Source organism: Heteronotia binoei, chromosome 1 (genome assembly GCF_032191835.1).
Source record: "Heteronotia binoei isolate CCM8104 ecotype False Entrance Well chromosome 1, APGP_CSIRO_Hbin_v1, whole genome shotgun sequence".
Lineage (NCBI taxonomy): Eukaryota > Metazoa > Chordata > Lepidosauria > Squamata > Gekkonidae > Heteronotia > Heteronotia binoei.
The window spans coordinates 194,575,699-194,600,313 of record NC_083223.1 but is presented as its reverse complement, the minus strand read 5'-3'; the positions used below and the strand labels follow the sequence as shown (position 1 = coordinate 194,600,313).

At 44.6% G+C, this 24,615-nt stretch overlaps 1 long non-coding RNA gene across 1 annotated transcript; it reads left to right on the top strand.

Moving 5' to 3' along the window:
- Window positions 1-8,421: 8,421 nt before the first annotated feature.
- Window positions 8,422-23,514, top strand: LOC132576588 (uncharacterized). The gene is made up of 3 exons (XR_009555762.1): window positions 8,422-8,633; window positions 12,343-12,595; window positions 23,407-23,514. It is a non-coding gene; the product is annotated as an uncharacterized LOC132576588 (long non-coding RNA).
- Window positions 23,515-24,615: the final 1,101 nt, after the last annotated feature.

The window sequence follows — 24,615 nt, the reverse complement described above, 5'->3', positions numbered from 1 at the left end:
GTTCCTCCGGAGGAAATGGCTGGTTTGGGGGGTGCATTGTATGGTATTGTATCTGTCTGAGGTCCCACCCCTCCTCAAACCCCATCCTCTCCAGAGTCCACCCCTTAAATCTGCAGGAATTTCCTATCCTGGGATTGGCAACCCTATCTCCTTCCCTTTATCTGTCCCTCTGACCTCAGTTTTCCATTGCCTCCTCCCCTTCCTGCAGCCTCCACCTAGGGAAAATACAGTCTTTCTCCACAGTGGGGGGAACCAAAGCAGATTACATCATTCTCTCCCCCCTTTGATCTGAACAACAACCTCGTGACGCAGGTTAGGCTGGAAGTCTGTGACTCATCCGAAATCACTCAGTCAGCTTCCACAGCAAGAACCTGTGTCTGGCAGATCCCGCTCTGAAGCCCTAACTCCTGTGCCCTCCTCAAATTCCACCACAGAATCTCCAGGGATTTCCCACCAATCTGAGACTAGCAGCCGTAGTCAGGAGTGGCCCCAATGAGTTCTGCCTCAGAGGCCTTTCAGACCAACAGTCTGTCTCTGATAATGTTGTTGGTCTTAACCATAAGACTTTAATCTCTCTATATTTCTCACTTCCCCTCTGTATCTTTCTCTCTGTATCTGGTCTGTTGCCAAAGGACACCATTTTCCCACCTTTCCAGAGGAGGATAAGGAGGAGTCCTCAGCCAATCAAGGGAAGCCTTTCTCTGGCTGTTTTTGTCCTCCTCCCTCCCTCAGCCAATCAAGGGAAGAGTTTCTTTCTGTCTTCTGTGAATCATTACAACAGGTGGCTTAGTCAATGGAAGAGTAGGGGGAGCTAGTAACTGCCAGAACTAAGGCTGGTTGCCTTTTACTGACAGAATCAGCTTTGCTGGCTAGCAACAGCCACTTGGGTGGGAGAGAGCAGCAGACTCAAGCAATGGCATGTAAGTATTATTGATTGATAGTTTGATGGGCCAAAAATTGATGCACCACAGTTCCACTCAGTCCCAACCATCAGGTTGCTCGGTTTTGCCAAGACAATGGAGCTTTTATTGCATTATAGGTGCTGCACAGGTCTGATGCTGATTGGTCCCCTGACATGGCATTCTTGCTTCCCCTTCCTTCACATTTTCAAATGCCAAAATAGCCATGAGGGAGGGTGTGGCCATTTTGGTGGCACTTGATAGACTGTGGGGAGGGAAAACACTGCAGGCCCAATTGGGGTCATGCTTTCATGGTACTGTTATTCACTTTATTTTTAGGGATGTGTGTATGTGTCTACAACTGGAAGTCATATCAACCTCTGGTGACTGACCCCTACGGGGAGCCTGGAGGATATTCAGAGAGGTGACTGAAGCCTCCCCTGTCCTCTTGACTGGGTATCTCAAAAAAGCCCCCCATCCAAGTACCAACCACAATCAACTCTGATTAACTTCTGAAATCTGACAAAATCAGGCTTGTCTGGGCTATTCAGGTCAGGGCAGCATTGTTAATCACTTTAAAACGGTGGCAGTATCCTCATAATGGCCATGAGGATACCATTACATTGCTCTAAGTCTGACTTGTTTTCTCTGAGATCAAGTTTGGACCTAGACAGAAACCATTTTTTCCTGACTTCACCCATTAAGGTAAAACATGTATCAGTCTCATGTGATAAATCAAACTTTAGTTGTGTACAGGATTTATATTTATTAGTTGTTTTAAAAATAAAACCACAACTTTCCATAAGCGCAGGGCAGTTTGCTATCTTTGTTTTCTTTAGTTCCAGATATATTTATTTTTGTTTTATAATAGACTGTATTTAATTATAATTATGATTTGCCTTGGGATCTAAGGGACAGCATATATCTTTCATTTTCAAATCACATGTTGATAATCAGGGAATATCACTGAAATGGATCACAGAAGTCATTGGATTCAGTCATACCCGCTACCATCCTTGCTATTTAAAATTTTCTTTTAATCATTGTGGTTTTAGCATAAGAACCTAAGTCATATTGTCAGCATGTGCTGTAACTGTTCTGATTTCTGCTTTGCTAAAGCTCACTACAGTGAATATGCAAGATATTCTAACAGATGAAGTCCTGCAATCCACAGAAAATTCTTCTTGCCAGTGTAAGTAGTATAAGCAGCAAATATGATAGAAATATGACAGAAATTCCCTATCCTGCACCATAGATAGAACTGGGAGGGGCAGTTTGGTGGTGCTGTTGTGTTGTACATCAGAGAGGGCATAGAATTAAATAAGTTAGAAAAATCAGGGGAATTAACTCCCCAACAGAAGCAATATAGGTGGAAATACTGGACTCTAAGGATTACTTAAAGTGGGTGTGTACTATCACCCTCCTGATCAAAACCCTTGAAACTGATCTTGAGTTGGAGAAGGAAATGAGGAAGGAGACTAAAGTAGATAATGATATGATACTGGGAGACATAAACTACTCTCACATGGACTGGGTAAACATGTGCTTAGGTCATTATGTAGCAGTTGGATTCCTAGACATAATAAATGACTGTGCACTTGGTCAAAGAGCCAGCCACAGGGGTAGTGATCTTGGTTCTGAGTGGGTCTCAGAACTTATTGAGAGATGTAGAGGTTGTTACACCAGTTGGTAACAGTGACCAGAATGCCAACAAGTTCAGCATTAAGGCTAATGTACTCCTAAAGTCCAAAACTGTCACATTTGATTTCAAAAGAGATAATTTTACAAAAATAAGGAAAATAGTAAAAAGGAAGCTGAAGGGAAAACACAACAGTGTCAAATCCCTAGAGAATGCTTGGAATCTATTTAAAACCATGCTAATTGAAGCCTGGATAGATTGCATTCCACAGGTTAGGAAAGGCACTACCAATATAAATGAAGGCCTGCATGGTTAACAAAGCAAGTCAAGGTAGCTATAAAAAGTAAGAGGCATCTTTTTAAAAGTGGAAGGTCTGCTCCAATGAATTGAACAAGAGGGACCCCAGGCTCTGACAAAAAAAGTGCAAGTCAATAATTAGGCAGGCAAAAAGAGATTTTGAGAAGTGGGTTGCTAAAAGCATCAAGACATACAATAAACATTTGTAAAATATATCTGGAGCAGGAACCAGCCAGAAAAGCAGTAGGACCTTTGGATAACTAAGGAATAAAGGGATTGCTAAAGAAAGATGGGGAGATGGCAGAGAAGCTTAATGGCTTCTTTGCTTCTTTGTTCACTGTGGAAAGTAAGGGGGCAGGTACCACAGCCACTATTTTCAGAATGGGAGTGTGAAGAATTGAGTCAAATTGAGGTGACCAGAGATGACATTCTAGACCTACTGGAGAAATTAAAAACTGATAAGTCTCCAGGTCCTGATGGCATACAGATGTGAAATTGTTTATCTACTAACTCATATATGTAACCTATCACTAAAATCAGCTGTTGTGCCAGAAGAATGGAGAGTAGCAGTTGTGACACCAATTTTTAAAAAAGGATGCAGAGGGGAACCTGGAAATTTATTTATTTATTTATTTTAGTGAATTTCTATTTCGCCTATTCCCTGTAGGGCTCAGGGCGGAGTACAACATATAATAAAGCAATAAAATACAATAAAAACATTTTAAAACAGACAACTCAACAGCACTCAGATTACCATGACATCACATATTGCCCAGCCTAGCCATCTCACATCATGGTATCTCATAGGGATGGCAGTTTTTGTTCCAGTTCCTAGCACAGATGACAGTGCTGGCCAGGGAGGTCAACCAGATCAAGAATAGACGCTTGCAGCCTCAGCTAAAAGTCTGGCATAACAGCTCCGTTTTACAGGCCCTACAGAAGGCTAATAAACCAGGTAGGGCTCGGATCTCAATAGAGAGCTGATTCCACCAGGTTGGGGCCAGGACTGAAAAAGCCCTGGCCCTAGTTGAGGTGAGGTGGGCGTCTCTTGGGCTGGGGACAGCCAACAGATGTTGGGAGGCCAAACGTAACGACTTACTGGGCATATATGGAAAGAGATGGTCCCACAGGTATGTAGGAAATCAAAGATAGACTTGTTAGACTCGTAGGAGGAGAGAGCCTCCTGGGGGAAAATCAGCATGGCTTCTGCAAAGGGAAGTCCTGCCTCACCAACCTTTTGGAGTTCTTTGAAAAAGAGAACAAGCATGTAGACCAGGGCTGTCAAACTCATTTTTTATGAGGGCCAGATCTGACATAAATGAGACCTTGTTGGGCCAGACCATATCAGGCTGGGCCATGTATGTTCCAATTTTAGATTAGGTAGCAGATATATAAACTTTATAAAGGACACAGACAAACACAATTAAATATTTTTTTAAAAAAACCCTTAAAATAAAACATGGTTAAAACATTAGCATTTATTGGTCTTAAAGATGCTTTCTTTGTATCTCTCTCTGGCTCTTTCTCTCTGTCCCTAGGGGATGAGGCGGGGGCAAAGCCTCAGCCAATAGAAGGAAAAGAGGCTTGACTCAGTAGCTCTGCTGTGCGATTGAGAGAGCCTAGCAAAGCAAGCTCTCCCTCGCTGCCTTCCTCCCCAAGGGAGGATCCTCAGCCAATGGAGAACATAGAGGCTTTGCTCTGTAGTTCCTGTGCAATTGAGCAAGCCTGGCAAAGCGAGCTGTGATGCAGAAGAAAGCAAGAGAGAGGGAGAAGGAAGCAGATGTCAGCCAGTTGCTTGGGGGCCTGATTTGGCCCCTGGGCCACATGTCTGACACCCTTGAAAGACAATAGTGACCTGGTAGACATTATATGCCTGCACTTTCAAAAGGCTTTTGACATGGTACCACAACAAAGACTCCTGGGTAAACTTAGCAGTCATGGGATAAGAGGACGGGTTTAAAAAATGGGTTAAATGACAGAAGGCCTTGTGTGGTTTAGGACCAATATATCTAAGGGACATCTCTCCCCATAGGCCCCTTGTTTGGCTGACCACTATCTCCTGGATGTCCCCAGCCCACAGGATGTCCACTTAGCCTCAATGAGGGCCAGGGCTTTTTCTTTCCTGGCACTGGCCTGGTAGAACATGCTCCCATTTGAGATCAGGGACCTGAAAGACATATTACAGTTTTACAGGGCCTGTAAAACAGAGGTGTTCCAACAGGCCTTTGCCTGAGGTAGTAGACACCCAACAATCTGGTCTCCCTTGCTGAAATCTTCCATATTATCTCTGTTCATTCCATCTTTGTTCCATTATCCAGTTAACATTGCTGGAACTATACAAATGAACATATTGGATTAAGGTTTTTTAATGTTTTAAATAATTTATTGTACCGTTAACATTGATTTTAAAAGTTTGTAACTTCTTTGTTAGAGCCCTGTGGCACAGAGTGAAAAGCTGCAGTATTGCAGTCCAAGCTCTGCTCACAACCTGAGTTCAATCCCAGCGGAAGCTGGGTTCAAGTAGTCAGCTTGAGGTTGACTCAGCCTTCCATCTTCCGAGGCCGGTAAAATGAGTACCCAGTTTGCTGGGGGAAAGTGTAGATGACTGGGAAAGGCAATGGCAAACCACCCCATAAAAAGTCTGCCGTGAAAACATTGTGATGTGATGTCACCCCAGAGTCAGAAACAACTGGTGTTTGCACAGGGAACTCCTTTTACCTTGAACTTCTTTGTTGTTAGCCACCCTGAGCCCACTTGCAGGGAGGGTGGGATATAAATTGAACAAACAAATAAATAAATAAATCAAAGAGTAGGAATAAATGGACAGGTCTCACAATGGAGGGGGGTAAGCAGTGGAGTCCTACAAGGATCAGTATTGGGGCCAGTACTATTTAATTTATTCATAAATGATCTGGAAAAAGGGGTGAGTAGTATCGTGGCCAAGTTTGCAGATAACACCAGATTATTCAGGATAGTGAAAACCAAGGTTGACTGAAGAGCCCCAAGAGGACCTCCACAAATTGGGTGAGCGGGTGACAATGTGAGACACACAATTAGACTGTCACTAATCTAGCATGTTTCAAAGATCACTACACAAAATGAAAAGTATAAAACAAGGAATTGAGAAATGTCTTGCCTCCTGGAGAGGTGGCAAGGTGGCTTTAAAAGGTTCTGTCTCTGAGCTCAGAGATGAGCAGGAAGGGAGGAGGAATTTAACCCCTGGCATTACAGCAGCATCTGGGGTACCTCTTAAGAGATGCTAATGGAGCTACTTGAAGAGACAATAGGTACCCTTCTCCAGGCAGGAAACAGAGTGGGGAGGACATTGGGCTAGACCAGCCCCAGAGACTATCTCCAGGAATGAACTGGAGATTTCCCTGAATGCATGGGGGTTTCCCAGAATGCCTACCAGAAAAGGAGGCTTCCTGGGGTCAACAGGAAAAGAAGCCTAAATCTGGGCAGGCCAGGTAACAAGGGGTGGAGAGTAATGTAAGGTGGGTGGAGTCAGAGGATTAACAAAAGTGCTTGCTCTGAAGAGCACAGGGCCTCTTCTTTCTTGGAGCTGGACCTTGGAAGACAACAGACTTCTACCTTCCAGCCAGCAGCCACATTTGACCATGTGGCTGGGCCTGGCTGGATGCAGGAAGCCTAAATCAATGAGGTATCATTAGAAGATTTTGTAATTTACTAAACTTAGATGTGCCTGCTCTGCTTAAACATCTGGTAGGGCAAGTTTTTAAACCAGGAACAGACGGATGCATTTCAAACCAACTTTTATTTGATCTTCTGGTTGCTGTGCTAAGATTATGCTTGTAACTTTTCACTTTTTAAAAATCCTATGTTAGAACTTTTGTGTTGTGAGCCGCCCTGAGCCGCTTTGGTGGGAAGGGCGGATATAAACTAAATAAAATGAAATGAAATGAAACCTTTTACTATTTTGAAGGCTGGCAGTAAAGTTCTGTACCACACAGTTCCCCAACCCCCTTAGACCACGCTACTGTAAGAGGGGTAGGGTGGCCAGACCGTCCCGGTCACCCGGGAAAGTCCCGGTTCTGGCCCCCAATTCCCGCCTCCCGGGCTGGCTATACCGGGACCATTAGAAGTCCCGGTTTAGCCAGCGGGGAGCCGGCGAGTGAGGGAGCCAGCGTCCCTGTGCGTGCACACGGCGGTGTGGCAGGCTCTGCGCATGCGCGGGGCCCGCCACAACGCCATGCGCACGCGCAGGGATGCTGGCTCCCTCACTCGCTGCCTTCCTCGCCCGCGCGCAGGGCCCGGCGGCGGTGGCGGAGGCCGGGGAGGCGGCGGAGAGGCCGGCGCTGGTCCCTGGAGGCCTCCAGAGACCAGCGGAGGCGGCGGAGAGGCCGGCGCTGGTCCCTGGAGGCCTCCAGAGACCAGCGGAGGCGGCGGAGAGGCCGGCGCTGGTCCCTGGAGGCCTCCAGAGACCAGCTGAGGCGGCGGAGAGGCCGGCGCTGGTCCCTGGAGGCCCTCCAGAGACCAGCGGAGGCGGCGGAGAGGCCGGCGCTGGTCCCTGGAGGCCTCCAGAGACCAGCGGAGGCGGCAGAGAGGCCGGCGCTGGTCCCTGGAGGCCTCCAGAGACCAGCGGAGGCAGTGGAGAGGCCGGCGCTGGTCCCTGGAGGCCTCCAGAGACCAGCGGAGGCGGCGGAGAGGCCGGCGGAGTACAAAAGTACCATAGAGTTTTAACCTCCTAAATGGTTAGAGCATCTGGTGAAACCATAGAGTTTTCCCAGAAATGCCTAGAGCGGCCCCACACAGGTGCCACCATTTTGATGACATCACTTCCGGGTGATATCATCGCAGGGGGAGGTTCCACCCACCGGCCCAATGTGGGCCAGCGGGTTGAGAACCTCCTGGCCAGGAGATTCCCCACCCAGACTGGGGGGTTGACAGCCCTAGCTGGGGCCCATGATCCCTGCCAGCCAGCCAGGCCCCAGGGAGGACGCTGCACAGTACAGCTGGACCCCATGATCCTTGCCGGCCAGCAAGGCCCCAGGGAGGCTGCCAGATGGCTCAGCTTGGCCCAACAATCTCTGAGGGCCAGACCAAGTGATCTCGGGGGCCATAAACAGCCCTTGGGCTGGACGTTCCCCACCTAGAGGGCAAAGAAACGGCATAGAGGCCAAAGCATTCTCCTGATGTTGCCTTCCAGCACTGGTATTCAGAGGTTTGCTGCCTTGTGCTCCCATGAGTGCCAGGATATTCTGCAGCTGATGTGTACCTACAGTTGCACACTCTAGGTGGAGAAATTCCTGGAGATTTGGGGGGTGGCACCTGGAAAGAGAAGGCTTTGGGGAGGAGATAGAGACCAGCAGGTTATAATATTGTTCACTTTCCAAAGCAGCCCTTTTCTCCAGGCAAACTGATATCTGTTGTCTGGAGATCAGTTGTAATTATGCAAGATCACCACCTTGAGAATGGCAACCCCATGCATAGTTCCCACAGGTAACTAAAGGGGCACAGATAACTGCTTGATTAATTAAGTTACAGGTAATTAAAGCCCTCTTTTCTATTTTATTTTATTTTACATACAAAACAAATCTGCAGTTAATACTTTTTTCACAGATGACTCTAACACTGATTGGCAATGGGTTGTTTTGGATGGCCCAGTAGACCCAATATGGATAGAAAACTTAAATTCTGCATTAGATGACTCCAGAACATTGTGCCTTGCTAATAGTGAACGAATCTACCTATCGTCAGGAATGAGAATGGTATTTGAAGTAGACAGCCTCTCTCAAGCCAGCCCTGCTACTGTTAGTAGATGTGCCATGGTTTATGTGGTAAGTTTCTTTGTTTTAACCAATTTATTGATAGCATATGGTTACAGAACTTAATTTCCCTTCGTTGCTTCAATACTAACCCATATGACTTTTCAATCCCCCCTCCCTCCAATATAGACTTCCCCGAGGTTATAGATTCTAATTCAATACTAAAGATACATCTGACTAATCAAAATTCGTTATATAAATATTTCCCCCCCCTTCTTGCTTCTTCGTCCCCCCCCCCCCATTATTACTAAAAAATTGTCCAATGTCTTCTTACATTCGACTCTTTCTCTATATATTCTTTAAACTTCCTCCACTCTTTTTTAAATATCTCCAAATCATAGTCTCTTAATGTTCTAGTTAATTTATCCATTTCACTCCACGATAGAACTTTCATAGTCCAATCCCATTTATCCGGTATTTTTTCTTGCCTCCAAAGCTGCGCATACAATGTCCTAGCAGCTGATAGCAGGTACCAAATTAGAGTCCTATCTTCCTTTGGATATTTTTCTAATTGTAATCCAAGCAAAAATGTCTCTGCAATTTTCTTAAAATCGTAACCCAATATTTTGGAGATTTCTTGTTGTATCATCTTCCAATACTCTTTCGCTTTTTCACATGTCCACCACATATGGAAGAAAGAACCTTCATGTTTTTTACACTTCCAACATCTATCCGACATTTTCTTGCTCATCTTAGCCAATTTTTTCGGGGGTCATATACCACCTGTATATCATCTTAAAACAATTTTCTTTTATGCTCTGACAAGTTGATATCTTCATTGAGTTCTTCCAAAGGTATTCCCATGCATCCATTTGTATTTCTCTATTCACATTGATTGCCCATTTGACCATTTGAGATTTTACTACTTCTTCTTCTGTAGACCATTTCAATAATAACTTATATACTTTTGATATCAATTTTTCATTATCACCAAGCAGGACCCTTTCCAATTCTGTTTGTTCTCGTCTAATTCCTTCCAATTTTATATCATTTTTCAACAAGCTTTTAATTTGTTGCATTTGAAACCAATCATATTTATTGTCTAGCTCTTCCGAAGATTTTAATTCAATTTTATCTCCTCGAATCTTGAGCAGTTGGTTATATGACATTTCTCTTTTATCGTCAGATTCAGCTGTTATTTTTATTACTTCTGCTGGCACTATCCACAGCGGTTTTCTCTCGTCCCCATATTTCTTATATTTTATCCAAGTACTTAGTAAAGTGTTTCTAACATAGTGGTGAGAGAAAAGACCATCCATTTTATTCTTCCCATAATACATATACGCGTGCCAGCTGAATTTATTTCCGTGAGCTTCTAACCATAAAGGGTTTTTTTCTAACAGCATTATCCAATCTTTAATCCATGTCAAACAAACTGCATCATGATACAATCTTAAATCAGGAAGTTGAAAACCTCCTCTCTCTTTAGCATCTGTTAAAATCTTCATCTTTATTCTTGGTTTCTTTCCGGCCCATATAAAGTCAGAGATTTTCCTTTGCCATTTGTTAAATTGTTTTGCATCTTTTACAATCGGGATGGTTTGAAATAAATACATTATTTTTGGCAAAATATTCATTTTGATTGCAGCTATCCTACCCAATAAGGACAAATTAAGCCTATTCCATTTCATCAAATCTTTGTCCATTTTGCACCACAGTTTTTCATAATTATTTTTGAATAAATCAATATTCTTCATTGTTATCTCTATTCCAAGGTATTTAACTTTGGTTGTGACTTCACAACCCGTCACCTCTTGTAGTTCTTTTATTTTATTTGGTTGCATATTTTTACATAAGAATTTTGATTTCTCTTTGTTTATATACAATCCTGCTAGTTCTCCATACTCTTTTATCTTGGCTAACAAGATATGTGGTAAGTTTCTTAAAGGAAAAAGAAAAGGATTACATCCTTTTTATTCCCTGCTGATTTTATATATTTTCTTTTATTTAACATCTTAATCAAGTATGGCAATTGAAATGAGCTATTAATTACATTTTTATTTTCAAAAGTTTTCTCATCATTTTCAGAGGAAATAGTACCTATGAATTGAATTAAATAAATATGCCCAGTAATGGAGAATTTACATTCCTGATATTTAAAAATATTTATTGGCTTCTATATTGGAAAAATAATATAATATGTATATGTTTGCTCTGCATACAAATGTGACTGGTATATCACTCCCTTGCATTTCATGACATTTTTGCTTTCTCCTCTGTTTAAAACTTTATTCACTGTAGGTATGTGTATATGACAATGGAGAACACTTTAAGCCTCTGGTTATATGGACTTTAGCCAGTGTGATGTAATGGTTATTGATTTAGTAAATACAGTTTGTGATACCTGGGTTTGAATCCCCACTCTGCCATGGAAGGTTGCTGGGTTACTTTAAGCCAGTCACATTCTTAGCCTATACTACCTCATAGGATTGTTATAAGGATAAAACAGAGAGGATAAAATAAAAATAATTCTAAATTCTAAAGCCAGATAATGGTATTATGGAGTGTGAGGTTTAGTCCAGATTAAGGGTTTAGTGCCTTATTTCCCAACTAGAAAGTGAGATTATTAAATGATTATTCTTGCATGTTTGTACATAAATTCATAGTTGTAGTGCTCAGTCTCTTGTGCAGATGTATTACAAACAAAAATTAATAAATGATACTAAAATTATATCTGCTAAAAATAAAGTAGTATTCAACATGCTGGATAACAAATAATGTTTAAAACTAATTGTATATACAAAACGCTATCAAATGCTGGATGTGAGGATAACAATGTGGATGTGAGAGCCAGTTTGGTGTAGTGGTTAAGTGTGTGGACTCTTGTCTGGGAGAACCGGGTTTGATTCCGCACTCCTGGAATGGCCTTGGGTTAGCCTTAGCTCTGGCAGAGGTTGTCCTTGAAACGGCAGCTGCTGTGAGAGCTCTCTCAGCCCCACCCACCTCACAGGGTGTCTGTTGTGCAGGGAGAAGATATAGGAGATTGTAAGCCACTCTGAGTCTCTGATTCAGGGAGAAGGGTGGGGTATAAATCTGCAGTTCTTCTTCTTCTACTACTACTACTACTAGGGTGATCTATGTACATTAAACATTTAAAATTTATTTTTATCATATAAAAGTATTCAATATGGTATTTTTATAAGTCTAGCCTTCATTTTTGTCTATTTTTGGGAACTTTGGAGCAATTGACAAAATGTGAAAACATCCTGAGAGCCATTTCCATATGTAACAATTGCCTTTAAAAAGAATATACAGCATAATAAAATGAATACAGCGTGTGTCTTTTAGTGTCTCAGGTGCGTGGGTCAAATAGCTGGTATGTACAATACAAGCTTTGTTATCTGACTCTTGGATAGCTGGAAAATTCAAGTATCCAGCGTTGCCCAGAGGGCAAATTCCTCCACACCAGCTAACCCAAGGCCATTCCAGCAGCTGCAAGTGGAGGAGTGTGGAATCAAACCTGATTCTTCCAGATGAGAGTCCGTGCACCTAACCTCTACACCAAACTGGCTCTCAATACAGCAATAACAATAAGCTTAGACATCTGGTGTATTAGATTAATTAGCAACCCTGATTCCCCCATGATTGCTAGATAATAAAGCTTTTACTGTATATTCAAAAACAACAGAAACATATACATGTTATGAGAAGCAGCAAGACAAGAAGAGTGTAAATAACTACAATAAATTTCTTAAAATCTATTTATTTTATTTATTAACAGGACCCAGTTGATCTAGGATGGGAGCCATATGTCAAGACATGGTTAGAAAGCATTTCCGCAGTAATATCAGAAAATGAGATTGAGTATCTTGGAAGTTTATTTCAATTAAGCATGAAAAGAGGTCTAGAATTTTTGGATAAAAATAAGAAAATGCACATATTTCCTGTTCATCAGATGGGCATTGCAATGAATCTTTGCAGAATTCTTGGTTCATTTATTAACATAATCAAAGCAAGTGAAGGATTACAATTCAGTAAGTAAATTCATTCTAAGAATAATGTATAATCTATATTTAGTACATACATAATAACGTTCATAGAAAGGGCTCTGTTTCTGAGGTGAGTTTGGTGGTGATATAGGAATGTCTGTTAGTCTGTTGCAAAAAAAAAAAAGGGAGTCCTTTGGCACTTTAAAGTTTAACCAGTTTAGATAGATCCATGTGGGCAGCCAAGTTGGTCTGAAACAGTAGAACAAAGTAGGAGTCTAGTAGCACCTTTAAGGCCAACGAAGTTTTATTCAGAATGTAAGCATGCATGCATACTTCGTCAGATAATGTTGCATATTTCATCAGACTAGAAAGTGGACATTTATGTCATAGATCCGTAACTCTTTAAGGTGTTGCGAATATTCTGTTTGGGATTTCTGGTTTGTTCATTTATTTGATTTTTAACCCTTCCTCAAAAGAAGGATCCCTAAGGTATCTTACATAAAGTAATAAAATCAGAACTGCTTCCACCTGCTCTAACGCATAGCGTTGCCCTGCCATGGCATCCCACCTGAACCTTGTGTTAGCATTAGGTTGTTATGTTTATTCCCATTTCCTTTCATCCCAACTAGGAATGGGCATGAACTGGTTCACTTACAAAGGAACTAATCTCTGAACCACCTCATCTCTCCACTCATGATGAACTTGCATCTGGGGACACAGTTGATTGATGTACTCTGGACCTTGTGTTTCAGCCCTGTGTGTATATGTGTGAATGTTGTGGGCAAACTTCTTTGCTCATGTGGTGTGGCTAGGGTACCCACCAAGTTGTTGTGGGGTTACTTTGGGCAGCCCCTGTCAGAACTCTGGGGGATATCTGCCTTTCTATCTGTCACTGAGCCTTTGAAAACTGGTGGGGTGGCCCTGCTTCCATTCCTGTTTCCATTCTGCAGTCTAGAAGAATTTGCTGTGGTTGGTGGGTGTGCTCTGGACCTGTGTGTTTCAGCCTGGGATGGGGAGAATGTGAGAGTTATGGGCATGCTTTCCTTTTGTGATGTGGCTGGGATACTGTGGGGTTAGTGTGGGGAGTCCCTGTTGAAATTCTGGCAATATTTGCCTTTCTGTTGATCAAAACCACTTGGGGGGGGGGATGTGAGAGTAGGTGGAATGCTTGCCTTGCTTCCAGTGTCTGGATGGTGAGGGTCTGCCCAGATGAAGTTTACCTGTGAGTTTGGTATCACTAGCTTGTTCCTGAGCCATTCCATAGATTCCTGTAACTGCAGCTGTTTTTTCCAGAGAGAGCACTGGGGAGGCCTTGGGATGTCTGTAATTGGGACCCCAGAAATGTAATCTGCTCTCAACTTGGAGAGATTGTAGAGGAGCAGGTGGCAGAATGAGGTCCCCTGTGCATTTGGTTTGTGTAGCTTGCATGGGATCTGTTATGTATGTGAGTCAATATTGATATCAATGGTGTTCCTGCCTGGCTCATGGGAGCCTGAAGGACTGAGCTTGGGGACTTGGGAACAATGGGCAGTAGGATCCAAATCCATACTGCCCTGCTCAAATCATGGGCCCCCTGCTGGTTTGAGTGACCCAATAACATTCTCGTGCAGGAACCCAGTGTTGTATATAGTTGACCCTGCAGGCTCCCGTTCTCCAGTCTTGTTAGTTCAGCCACCTACCATGCTGTACTCAATAAAGAGCTTGTTATCACTACCACCTCACCTCATCCATGCTTAGAACCCACAATATTACAGTGACGATGAAGGTGGGATCCTGGTAGGTGATCCAGCAACCGACACCACGCCTTGCAGCAGCTGCTTCCAGCTCCACGCATCGCACTACCATTGCTGAGAAGGTTTCCAACCAGGATCTGAAGATAAACACTCAAGCGTCCAGTGTCACCGCTCCCCCAGAACCTGGCCCCAACCAGGTCGCTGCGCCAGGACCACATAATTCCAGAGTTTGACCCCACTCACCCAGAGCATTGGGAGAGATGGAAAAGGTTGAACTACATCCCGTACCACAAGATTACAGATGAACAGCTGCAGAAGCATCTCTTGTTCAGCATCTGTGGTTAGGATACGCTGAAGCTGGTGGAGAGCCTCCTCTCACCTACAATGCTGAACAAGGCCACCTACAAGGCCATCATGGAGAAGCTGACTGACTACTTCTTGCCCCGGCCAATCCGCATGGCCTGGCACATCGAGTTCCACAAGCGGAACCAGAGGGCCGGAGAAACCATCACTGCCTTCCTCGCAGAGTTCTGCCGCTTTGCCCGTGAGTGTGCCTTCTCTAATCTTGAGGAGGCCCTGCTCGATCATTTTGTGACAGACCTCCGGGACGAAAGAATGCAGGCAAAGTTGGCAGTCAAAAAGACTCTTACTCTGGCCAATGCCCTGAGTGAGGCTGCACTGTATGAAAAATTGCACAAGGAGTGGCATGCAACCGGGACGCACCAGGTTGCCAGGGGCTCCAACCCACATTACTCTGAGGATGACATCGCCCTCAAATTGCACCAGGCAGCCCGAAAGCACCTGCCACTATGTGCAATCAAGACAGCATCGATCCGAGGCTGCACCAGCTGTGGATACGCCCACAAATGATGCTCCTGCAAGTACCGCGATGCTGTTTGCCACATATGCGGAAAGACTGGCCATCTGGCGCGAGTTTGCTGCTCGAAGTTGCCGCGCCAGGGCCATGGAAGCACTGCGTGGCAGAAAAATGGCCGTCGCCCTGAGGTCGCTTTCATGGAGGATATTCAGGCACCCACCACAGCAGGGGATCAGGTATGCCAACTTCCCATGCCTTCCCCTGGTAAGTTTAAGGTGACCGTGTTAATAGAGGGCAAGCTCTGCAAAATGGAGGTAGACTCCGGGGTGGGCCAGATGGTCATCTCAGCCCGCACTTTTGGGACATTGTGCCCTGGGGGGGAATCCTGGTTACTTCCGTCTCCATTCACAGTCAGGGATTTCCAGAAACGAGAGGTCGCTGTGCTGGGGGTGGGGACAGTTCTCAGGTAAGCTACCCTTAATAGTCGTGGAAGGGGATCTGTGTAGCTTACTGGGTCAGTCATGGTTCGAGGCCCTGGGGATCCGGGTAACTAGAATCCATTAGGCTCCCTCACAGAGAGACTTCCAGAACGTCTGTGAGAAATTTCCCTCCGTCTTCAACAGCACATTGGGAACATACACCAGACACCCTGTAACATTGGATCTGAACTCCTGTGTGCAGCCCATAAGGCTGAAGGCATGGTGAGTGCCCCTGGCTCTTAGACCCAAAATAGAGGAGGAGCTAGACCTCCTTATGGCCCAGGGGGTACTGGAGTCGGTAGCCAACGCAAAATGGGAGACCCCGATAGTCACCCCATTAAGCCAAATGGCAGCATCCAAATTTGTGCAGACTACAAATGCACAATTAACAAAGTGCTGAAAGGCCACACATATCCGGTCCCCGTGGTTAGTCATGTGCTGGCGTCCCTCGCAGAGGCTAAAATTTTTGGAAAGCTGGACTTGGCCCAGGCCTATCAGCATCTCCCAGTCGACACTGCCACCACAGGGGCCCAAACCATCGTAACACACAGGGGGGCTTTCTGGGTCAAGCGCCTGCAGTTCAGTGTCAGCATGGTCCCAGGGATCTTCCAGAACTTGTTCAGTCACACAGTTGACTCCAACTCTTTGTAGCCCCATGGACCAAGTCATGCCAGGCCCTCCTGTCTTCCACCATCCTCCATAGTCCACTCAAATTCATGTTAGTTATATCAGTAACGCTGTCCAGCCATCTCATTTTGCTGCCCCCTTCTTCCTTTGCCTTTGTCTTTCCTAGCATCAGGGTCTTCTAAACTGAGTGCTCCCTTCTCCTTTGGTGGCCAAAGTATTTGAGCTTTAGCTTCAACTTCTGACCTTCTAGGGAACAATCTGGGTTGATTTCCCTTAGGACTGACTGATTTGATCTTCTTGCAGTCCAAGGGACTCTCAAGAGTCTTCTCTAGCACCATAACTCGAAAGCATCTATTCTTCTGCGCTTGGCCTTTCTTATGGTCCAATATCCCTGTGGAAAACATAATCTGAAATTGAGTCCCAATAAGTTTTCTCCCACACTGAATAGACATGTGAGCATAATGGCTAAAACTGAGCTTAAAATCTTTGGAAAACCAGATCTTTTGGATTTTTCCAGCATTATTGACTATTGATTGATTGATTGATTGATTGACCCTCGAAGCTGGTGCTAAAGGCACCCCATTGAAGGTCAGTAAAGGGATTTCTCTTCCCAGGCTGCCTCGGCTTAGGTACAGAACCTCCGTCTGCTGGATTCAATTTCAGTCGACTTTGTCTGAGCCATTTTACAGTAGCTTGTAATGCCTTCTCCAGGTTTTCTGGGACGCAGTTGGCCTGGCCACCCATCAGGAGGTAGAGCTGGATGTCATCCGCATATTGGTGACATCACAGCCCATAACTCCGGACAATCTGGGCGAGGGGGCGCACGTAGATGTGTTATTTATTTATTTATTACTTTTCATTTATATCCCGCCCTCTCCGCAAGCGGACTCAGGGCAGCTTACAACATTATAAAACAATTAATCCAATAAAACATATAAAACCATAATTTACATATCAACTTTAAAACCATTTGTGACGGAACCGGCCCGATTCTGCCTTCAGACCCGGTCCCGTCAGCTCCCTATTGAGTCGCCAACTCCTGGAGGGAGCTATTTCTCCTTCTGCCCCTTGGGCTCGCTGCCACCACCTGCTCAGTCTAGGGGTTCAGATTGAGAGGAACAGGACTCCCAATCCCCCTCTCCAGCTATGAGGCCAGGCCTCAAGGTCCTCTGCCACTCTGTACTTGGGTTTCACAGAGACCTCAGCACTTCTTTGGGGCACCCCTGGAGGATTGGCACCTTATCCAACTGCATGCCTTCCCCCTTGCCTGGGGCCCCCTTTATAAAACAGCGTGGTCTAAAGCGGTTTGGGGATCTATGTGGTACAGAGATTGACTGCCAGCATTTAAAACAGAAAAACTATTTATTTACAAGAGAAAAAGATAGGAAAAGAAAAACAAAACAAAAACAGTTGCATTTAAAAAATTAGCACAGCACCCGTACAGCAAACAGCCTGACAAACAAAATGTGTTATAAACGCGTCCTGCTGGCCCTGATCTAAACATGCCCTGCCCTTTTGGATGACTTACTTTGTCTTACTGCCTGGAGGCCTCATTTTCTTTTGAATAGGCCGCATGCACAGGCAGGAGCTCCCACACTGGCAACCTCTTCCTTCGAGCTGCAGCTGAGAACTGAAAACTCTCCCTGCTTAACTCACATGCAAAGAACAAAAGCACTTCCTGCCTCTCTAGGAGACTTTCCCCCTAGAGTTGTTGGTTTGGCTCTGGAAGGGAGGGGGGGAGTGAGGGGAAGGCTAGGCCGAAGCCTGCTTAGCAGTTTCAAGTTCTTTCCCAAAGAAGCACCAACATTGACTAAGATGGCGTTTCTCCACACCATTCTATAGCGCTATTTCAATCCAGTATAGGCGGTATTGACTTCTTAACTATGATCTGACCCACCGGTGTCCGGTGGCAGCCCTTTTTCAGTTAGACCACAAAAGCCTGTTTAAACATTTCGGTCTTACAGGCCCTGCGGAACGCAGATAAATCCCGCAGGGCCCTTATAGCTTCTGGGAGGGTGTTCCAAAGTTCTGGTGCTGCCACCGAAAAAGCCCTGGATCTCGTTACACATAGCCTGGCTTCTCTTGGGCCAGGGGCGGACAACAGATTTTTTGTCCCTGATCGCAGTGCTCTCTGGGGGATATATGGGGAAAGGCGGTCCCGTAGATAGGCAGGTCCCTGACCATAGAGGGCTTTAAATGTTAATACCAACACCTTGAAGCGAACTCGGAATACAACAGGCAACCAGTGCAGCTCTCTCAGCATTGGCTGAATGTGCTCCCATCGCGGCAGCCCCATTAGCAGCCGTGCTAATGTTAATACTATGTTAAATAGTATGTTAAATAGTATTGTTAAATACTATGTTATAGTATTAAATACTATAATAGTATTATAGTATTTAACTATAAATAATAGTTAAATACTATGTTAAATAGTATTGGGGAGAGAACCGCCCCCTGAGGCACCCCACATACTAGTGGGTGTCTCCAAGACGGCCTCTCCCCCACTACCACCCTCTGTCCCTGACCTTGGAGAAAAGAGGTAAGCCATTGGAGGGCAGACCCCTGAATCCCCATGTCAGCAAGGCGGTGCGACAGCAGCTGGTGGTCGACTGTATCAAAGGCAGCTGGCAGATCTAATAAGAGCAGCACTGCCGATTCACTTTGATCTAGATGTCTTAGGAGATCGTCCAAGAGGGCGACCAGTACCATCTCCGTCCCATGTCCCAGGCGAAAACCGGACTGAAATGGGTCTAATGAGGAAGTTTCATTCAAAAACCCCTGTAACTTTGCTGCCACTGCCCTCTCAATGACTTTGCCCCAAAAGGGCAAGTTCGAGACTGGTCGATAGTTGGCTAATTCGACCAGGTCTAGGGATGGTTTTTTAAGAAGTGGATGGACCACTGCTTCCTTGAGGGGCGTAGGGAAGGTCCCTTCTACCAAGGACCTATTAATGATCTGTTGAAATGGCACCAATAATTCCATCCGGCACACCCTTATCAGCCAGGATGGACATGGGTCCAGATCTCAAGTTGTTGGACACACGGAGCAGAGGACCTTGTCAACTTCCCTCAGACCAAGTGGAGTGAATTGGTCCAGCGTTGGAACATGTGACAGGCTCGGGGCCTCGAGTTCACATACTGTATCTAAATTGACGGGGAGGTCCCGGCGGAGTGTCAGGACCTTATCTGCGAAATAATCAGCAAAAGCCTCACAGTCTATATCCAATTCCCTATCATTTGACTTGCTCTGTATTAAGTTTGTAAGTGACCAAATAGTACTAAATAATTGATCCGGGCGAGAATTCGCAGGCGCAATCTGGGCTGTGGAAAAAAACTGCTTTGCACCTTTTATAAACAGTCTATAAGATGTTCTTGTCACTTCGTCGCGAGCACGCTGCCAACGCCTCTCTAGCTGTCTTAGTGGCTCTTTCATCAGCCGCAGTTCCGGGGTGTACCATGGTGCCAGCTGAGCATGGCGACGAAGAGGGCGCCAGGGGGCAATCTCATCAATGGCTGCGGAGAGTTGTTGGTGGCATGCCTCCACTAGTCCATCTAGAGAGTCGCCAGAGGGCCAAGGATCCTGCAGTGCCATCTGAAACCGCATAGGGTCCATCTGACTCTGTGGGTGAGCCAAAATATGCTCACCACCTAGACAGGGTTGTGGAGACAGGGCCATAAGAGCCTTTAGGGCATAGTGGTCAGACCATGGCACTGCCGAGGCAGTAATTCGATCCACTGTAACTCCCGCCGCAAAGATCAAATCCAGCATGTGCCCAGCCCGATGGGTAGTAGTTGTAACATATTGGGAGAGCCCTAGTGTCGCCATGGATGACACTAGGTTTGTTGCCCTGATGGAGTCTGCATCATTGGTGTGGATGTTGAAGTCACCCAGGATTATAAACCGTGGGTACTCCAGCGCCCAGCCCTCTACAGCCTCCATCAGGGTTAGCAGGGCACTGGCTGGTGTGCTAGGCGTTCAGTACACCAGCCAGATGGCCAATTTTTCTCTCCCATCACATAATAGGCCAACACACTCAATGCCAGAGATCATTGGAGGCAGGAGTGCCCGAAAGGAGTAAGCCTCCCATATCAGCAGTGCCACCCCTCCCCCCCCGCCCACTAGTCCTCGACTGGTGCAGGACTGAGTACCCGAGGTGAGGGTCATTTGGGAGAGAGCTACTGTTTCTCTCTCCCGCACCCAGGTCTCGGTCACGCAAGCCAGGTCTACATCCTGTTCATGCAGGAAATCCTGTAGAACTGCAGACTTGTTGTTAATTGACTTGGCATTACACAGCACCAGAGATGGAGGCGAGTGATTTTCCTTGGCCTCCCTACCTGCTACCTTTGGGATGGGACATATATTGGAAGGAGAGTGAGCATATCCATATCTCCATCTCCTTCCTGTTGATTTGTTCCTATTCCCACCACTGTACTTTCCCCGCCCCAGGAGCACTGGGATCCACTGGCCAGGCATCACCGTAGATTGGTTTTCACCACAGCCGTGGCCACAGCCTCAAACCTATCCAGACAGTAAACCTACACCAACAATTCTATTCCTATGCTTACTGTAATTTAACTCTAATTGCTCTTATCTACCCTATAGCCTAACCTTAATGACTTAATTTGATTCCTACTATTAATTAACTAAGATCCCTCTAATTTAATCCCCTCAATTAATTCCAATCCCTTAATTAGTAGCTAATAAAAGGTCCTAATTTAATTACACTAACCACTTAGGCACTTGTCAATCACTTCTTTTAACTAATTAAGAACAACCATTGCCTAACTATAACAATTATAATCCAATTTAATTAAATTCCCAATAAGTTAGGCTAACAATTTATTTCCAATAAATTAGACTAGTAAAAAATCAATTTTCAATAGTTAATCTAACAGCAGTGATAAATAAATCTAATTAAGAACAATTTAAAATGTAGGAATACAACAGGAGTTTTCAGGGCGATGGGATATCAGTACCAAGCACATTCCAGGAGTAAATGCAGGAGTAAAGTGTGCAGTGCAATCTCAGTTATAGTTAGTAACTTCCTACTGATGACTTCTGGTTCTTTAGGTGGTCAGAACTGGCCCAATCAAGTTCTTCGCTTCCAGCAGACAGCAAAGTCGAATATCCATTCGGCATGACCAGCAGCAGTCAGAAACCCGAGGGATCAAGAATCCTCAGTGGTGGCTGCAGTGGTTTCTCCATAAGGTGCTGCACTCGGGGCTAACAAAAAAGCCCTCCCCTCCACGAGAGCCCCAGGTGACAACCCCCGTCCTTGGAACGATGCCATCACCTCAGCTCTCCTCCACAATGCCACCTCTATGGTCACAGCCAACACCAGTTCCGCTCTCCTTCCCCCTGCATCTCCTGGCAATGCTTGCACTCCCACCGGCTGCACTCGCATTCCACCCCGCGGCGCCCACCAGCTCCAGCAAAGTGTCCAGGCCGGACCCACTGCTGCAGTGGGTAATTGCGTCGTGCTGTTTCTCCAGGGCTGCGGCCAGGAAAGCCAGAGAAGTCTCGGGCACACTCGGGTTGGCGCCGATACATTCAACATCACCCGGTTTGCGTTGTTGATTAATTTATTTCCTATAGTTCCTGTTTTCTAAATGTAGAAATCAAAACACGCGGGAGCTCTGCGTGTTTGTCTTGCAGACTGTATTGCTGAAAATAAACTATCTAAATAAATTGTATTTTGCATTTGCAGTTGTGACAGACTGTGCTTTAAAAACTCTTGTGCTATATAAACATGTGACAGACTGCAGGGCCGGATCTGGGGGGTGCAGAGGGGGGTGCTTGCCCTGGGCGCTGACGGAGAGGGGGGCGCCAAATTGGGTATGGAGTCCATTGTATTCTATGGGATCAAAAGACAGAATGACCCAAAAAGGGGCATCATTTTTTAATTTTGCCCCCCCCTCAAAAAACATGTAGATCCGGTCCTGACGGACAGTGAAGGGTTAATGCCTTATAGAGCCAGAAAGTCTTGAGTGGAAGGCAATACTCCCTTTAAGTTATGGAGCCCTGTGAGCAAAAGCTAGTTTGAGATCTACTGGCATTAAAGTTGTGAGCTGCTGCATAAATTAGTTTGCTCTGGGGCCATTTTTCCTGAGCTAAGACAAAAATGTGTGAGCCAGAGGCTAAAAAACTGTGAGCTAGCTCAAACTAACTCTGCTTAGAAAGAACACTAGTGGCAGGCTGATCAAAGGGTTAGTGTCAGTTGAGCAGAAAGACTTTTGAACTGACTACCGAAGAGAATTCAGTTTAGCTCTGACTGCAAACTGCAGCTGTTTTAGCACTGACTGAAGACTGGGAAGGTTGGCAAAAAGGAGTGGGGGGATTGGTGAGGACTCCCCATTTGGACCAGAAAAAGGGATATCTTCTAGCTAGAGAAGTGGTTCCCTGCCCAGTTGGAAAGTGAGTTAGCTCAAAGAGTGGAGTGACATCTGATGCATACAGAGAATATGAGTACTTGGTAGTATAGCCCTGCCTTCTGAAACCTGAAGAGTCAGTTAAATGTAAGAAAGTATACTGGAGTGTTCAGGAAACACTGAAACAAAAACCTCTCATCTCAAAGATTCTAAGACAGTGTGAAAAGTTTAAATTCTCAGTTGCTGAAAACATATAAACAGTAATTTGTGAAAATATTACTTCAGAGTTCTTATTGATTTATCTCAGACATTTTACCCCTGATTTCACCTGACCCTAGTCCCTCTATGGTGAATAAAATACTTTAATTGTGAATGCTATAAAGCCTCTCATTTACCATTTCAGAAGTTTAAGTTAAGAGGGTCATCTTGTCTCTTCCCTCAAGTTCCTGGGTTGAGCCAGCATAAAAATCCAATAATGTGACAGGGTGGGACAGCCATAGATGTTCAGGAAAGAAGAAAATAGATAAAGGGGCTGCTCAGTCAGAAAGGATAACTGAGGGAAAATCATGCTTCTGAGGGAGGGAAGAGGACAAGATTATCATAATAGTTAACATTGATCTACTTCATTTCTACATTAGAAGTAGCAACCTAGTGTTTTGGTACATTTAGAGTTTTTGGAGGATGATAGAAGCAAAATAGAAGAGATTACTTTTATTAAAAGTAAGCAGAGTATCAAATTAGTTGCACAGAAAGTCATAATTGTCAACTGTAATTTTCATGCGTTATTTCACGAATGGGCCAAATACATATATCTGCTTGTGTTATTTTTAAGGTCTGAAAGGAAAATATGGTTCTGTGGCTTCTTCATTTCTGAACCAGATCAATTCCTCTCAATTTTTTGAAAGCACAGCATTCTCTGGAATAGAATCATCAAAGAAAATGTAAGCAATAAGGATGCATAATGGAGTATCAAATACATATGAATTTTATTAAATTTAGAATTTTAATTAAATTGTTAAATTAGTTATTGCTTCGAATATCATTGTATAATTTAATGTATTGATTTAATGTTGTTCGCCGCCCTGAGCCTGCTTCGGCGGGGAGGGCGGGATACAAATAAAATGATGATGATGATGATGATGATGATGATGATGATGATGATGATGATGAAGAAGAAGAAGAAATAATTGTACAATTACTTTCAAAAAAGAGATAAAGCCATGTAGGTCTGAAGCAGCAGAACAACGTTTGAGTTCAGTGACACTTTTAATAATAAAACTTAGTTGGTCTTCAAAGTGTCACTGAACTCTCCCCCCCACAAAATTGACAGTTAGATACTAGTATAAGCAGAATCTTCATATTATATAAGACTTCGTATTATATAAGATAGCAACCCTAAATGGAGAGCACTCTCCATTTAGGGTTGCTAAGTCTAACTCAGAAAATATCTGGGGACTTTGGTGGTGGAGCCAGGAGTCCTTCACATTCCCTAAAAGAAATAAGTAAAAATATAGCAGTGCAGTTCCCCCGAATACAGTCTTCATTTCCTCATCTCCAAGCAGCTACACGTCCCCTGTGCTCTCTCTCTCTCTCACAGAGAGAGAGAGAGAGAAAACAGCCAAAATAAACAGTTTGCATTTCCACCCTTGTGTAGTCTCATTGGGGCCATTTACCCATGAGTTGCTGAAGTTCCAAGTTCTTCAGACTAACACAGGGAAACCAAAGGTTTTGGTTTATCTTTTACTATGCAAACAACCTCTGAAACGATTGTAAAATGGAGGGTCTGGGCTGCTTTCACAGCTACTGGAAGCAGCCATGTTGTTCTGCTGGCTCACCCCACCCCCATTCAGCTTGGCCTATACATATTTAAAGGCACAGACACACTGTCTAAAAAGTAAGCCTTTCCAATCAACATCTTAAACCTTCCGAAGTGTTGTTATGGCTCAAAAGGGGTCTTCTCCAGAATGTGCTGACTGTGCTCTAAAATGGTGCTAATAAACACCCATTTTCTGTGCTTTATCTGCCTGGGGTATTACACCAG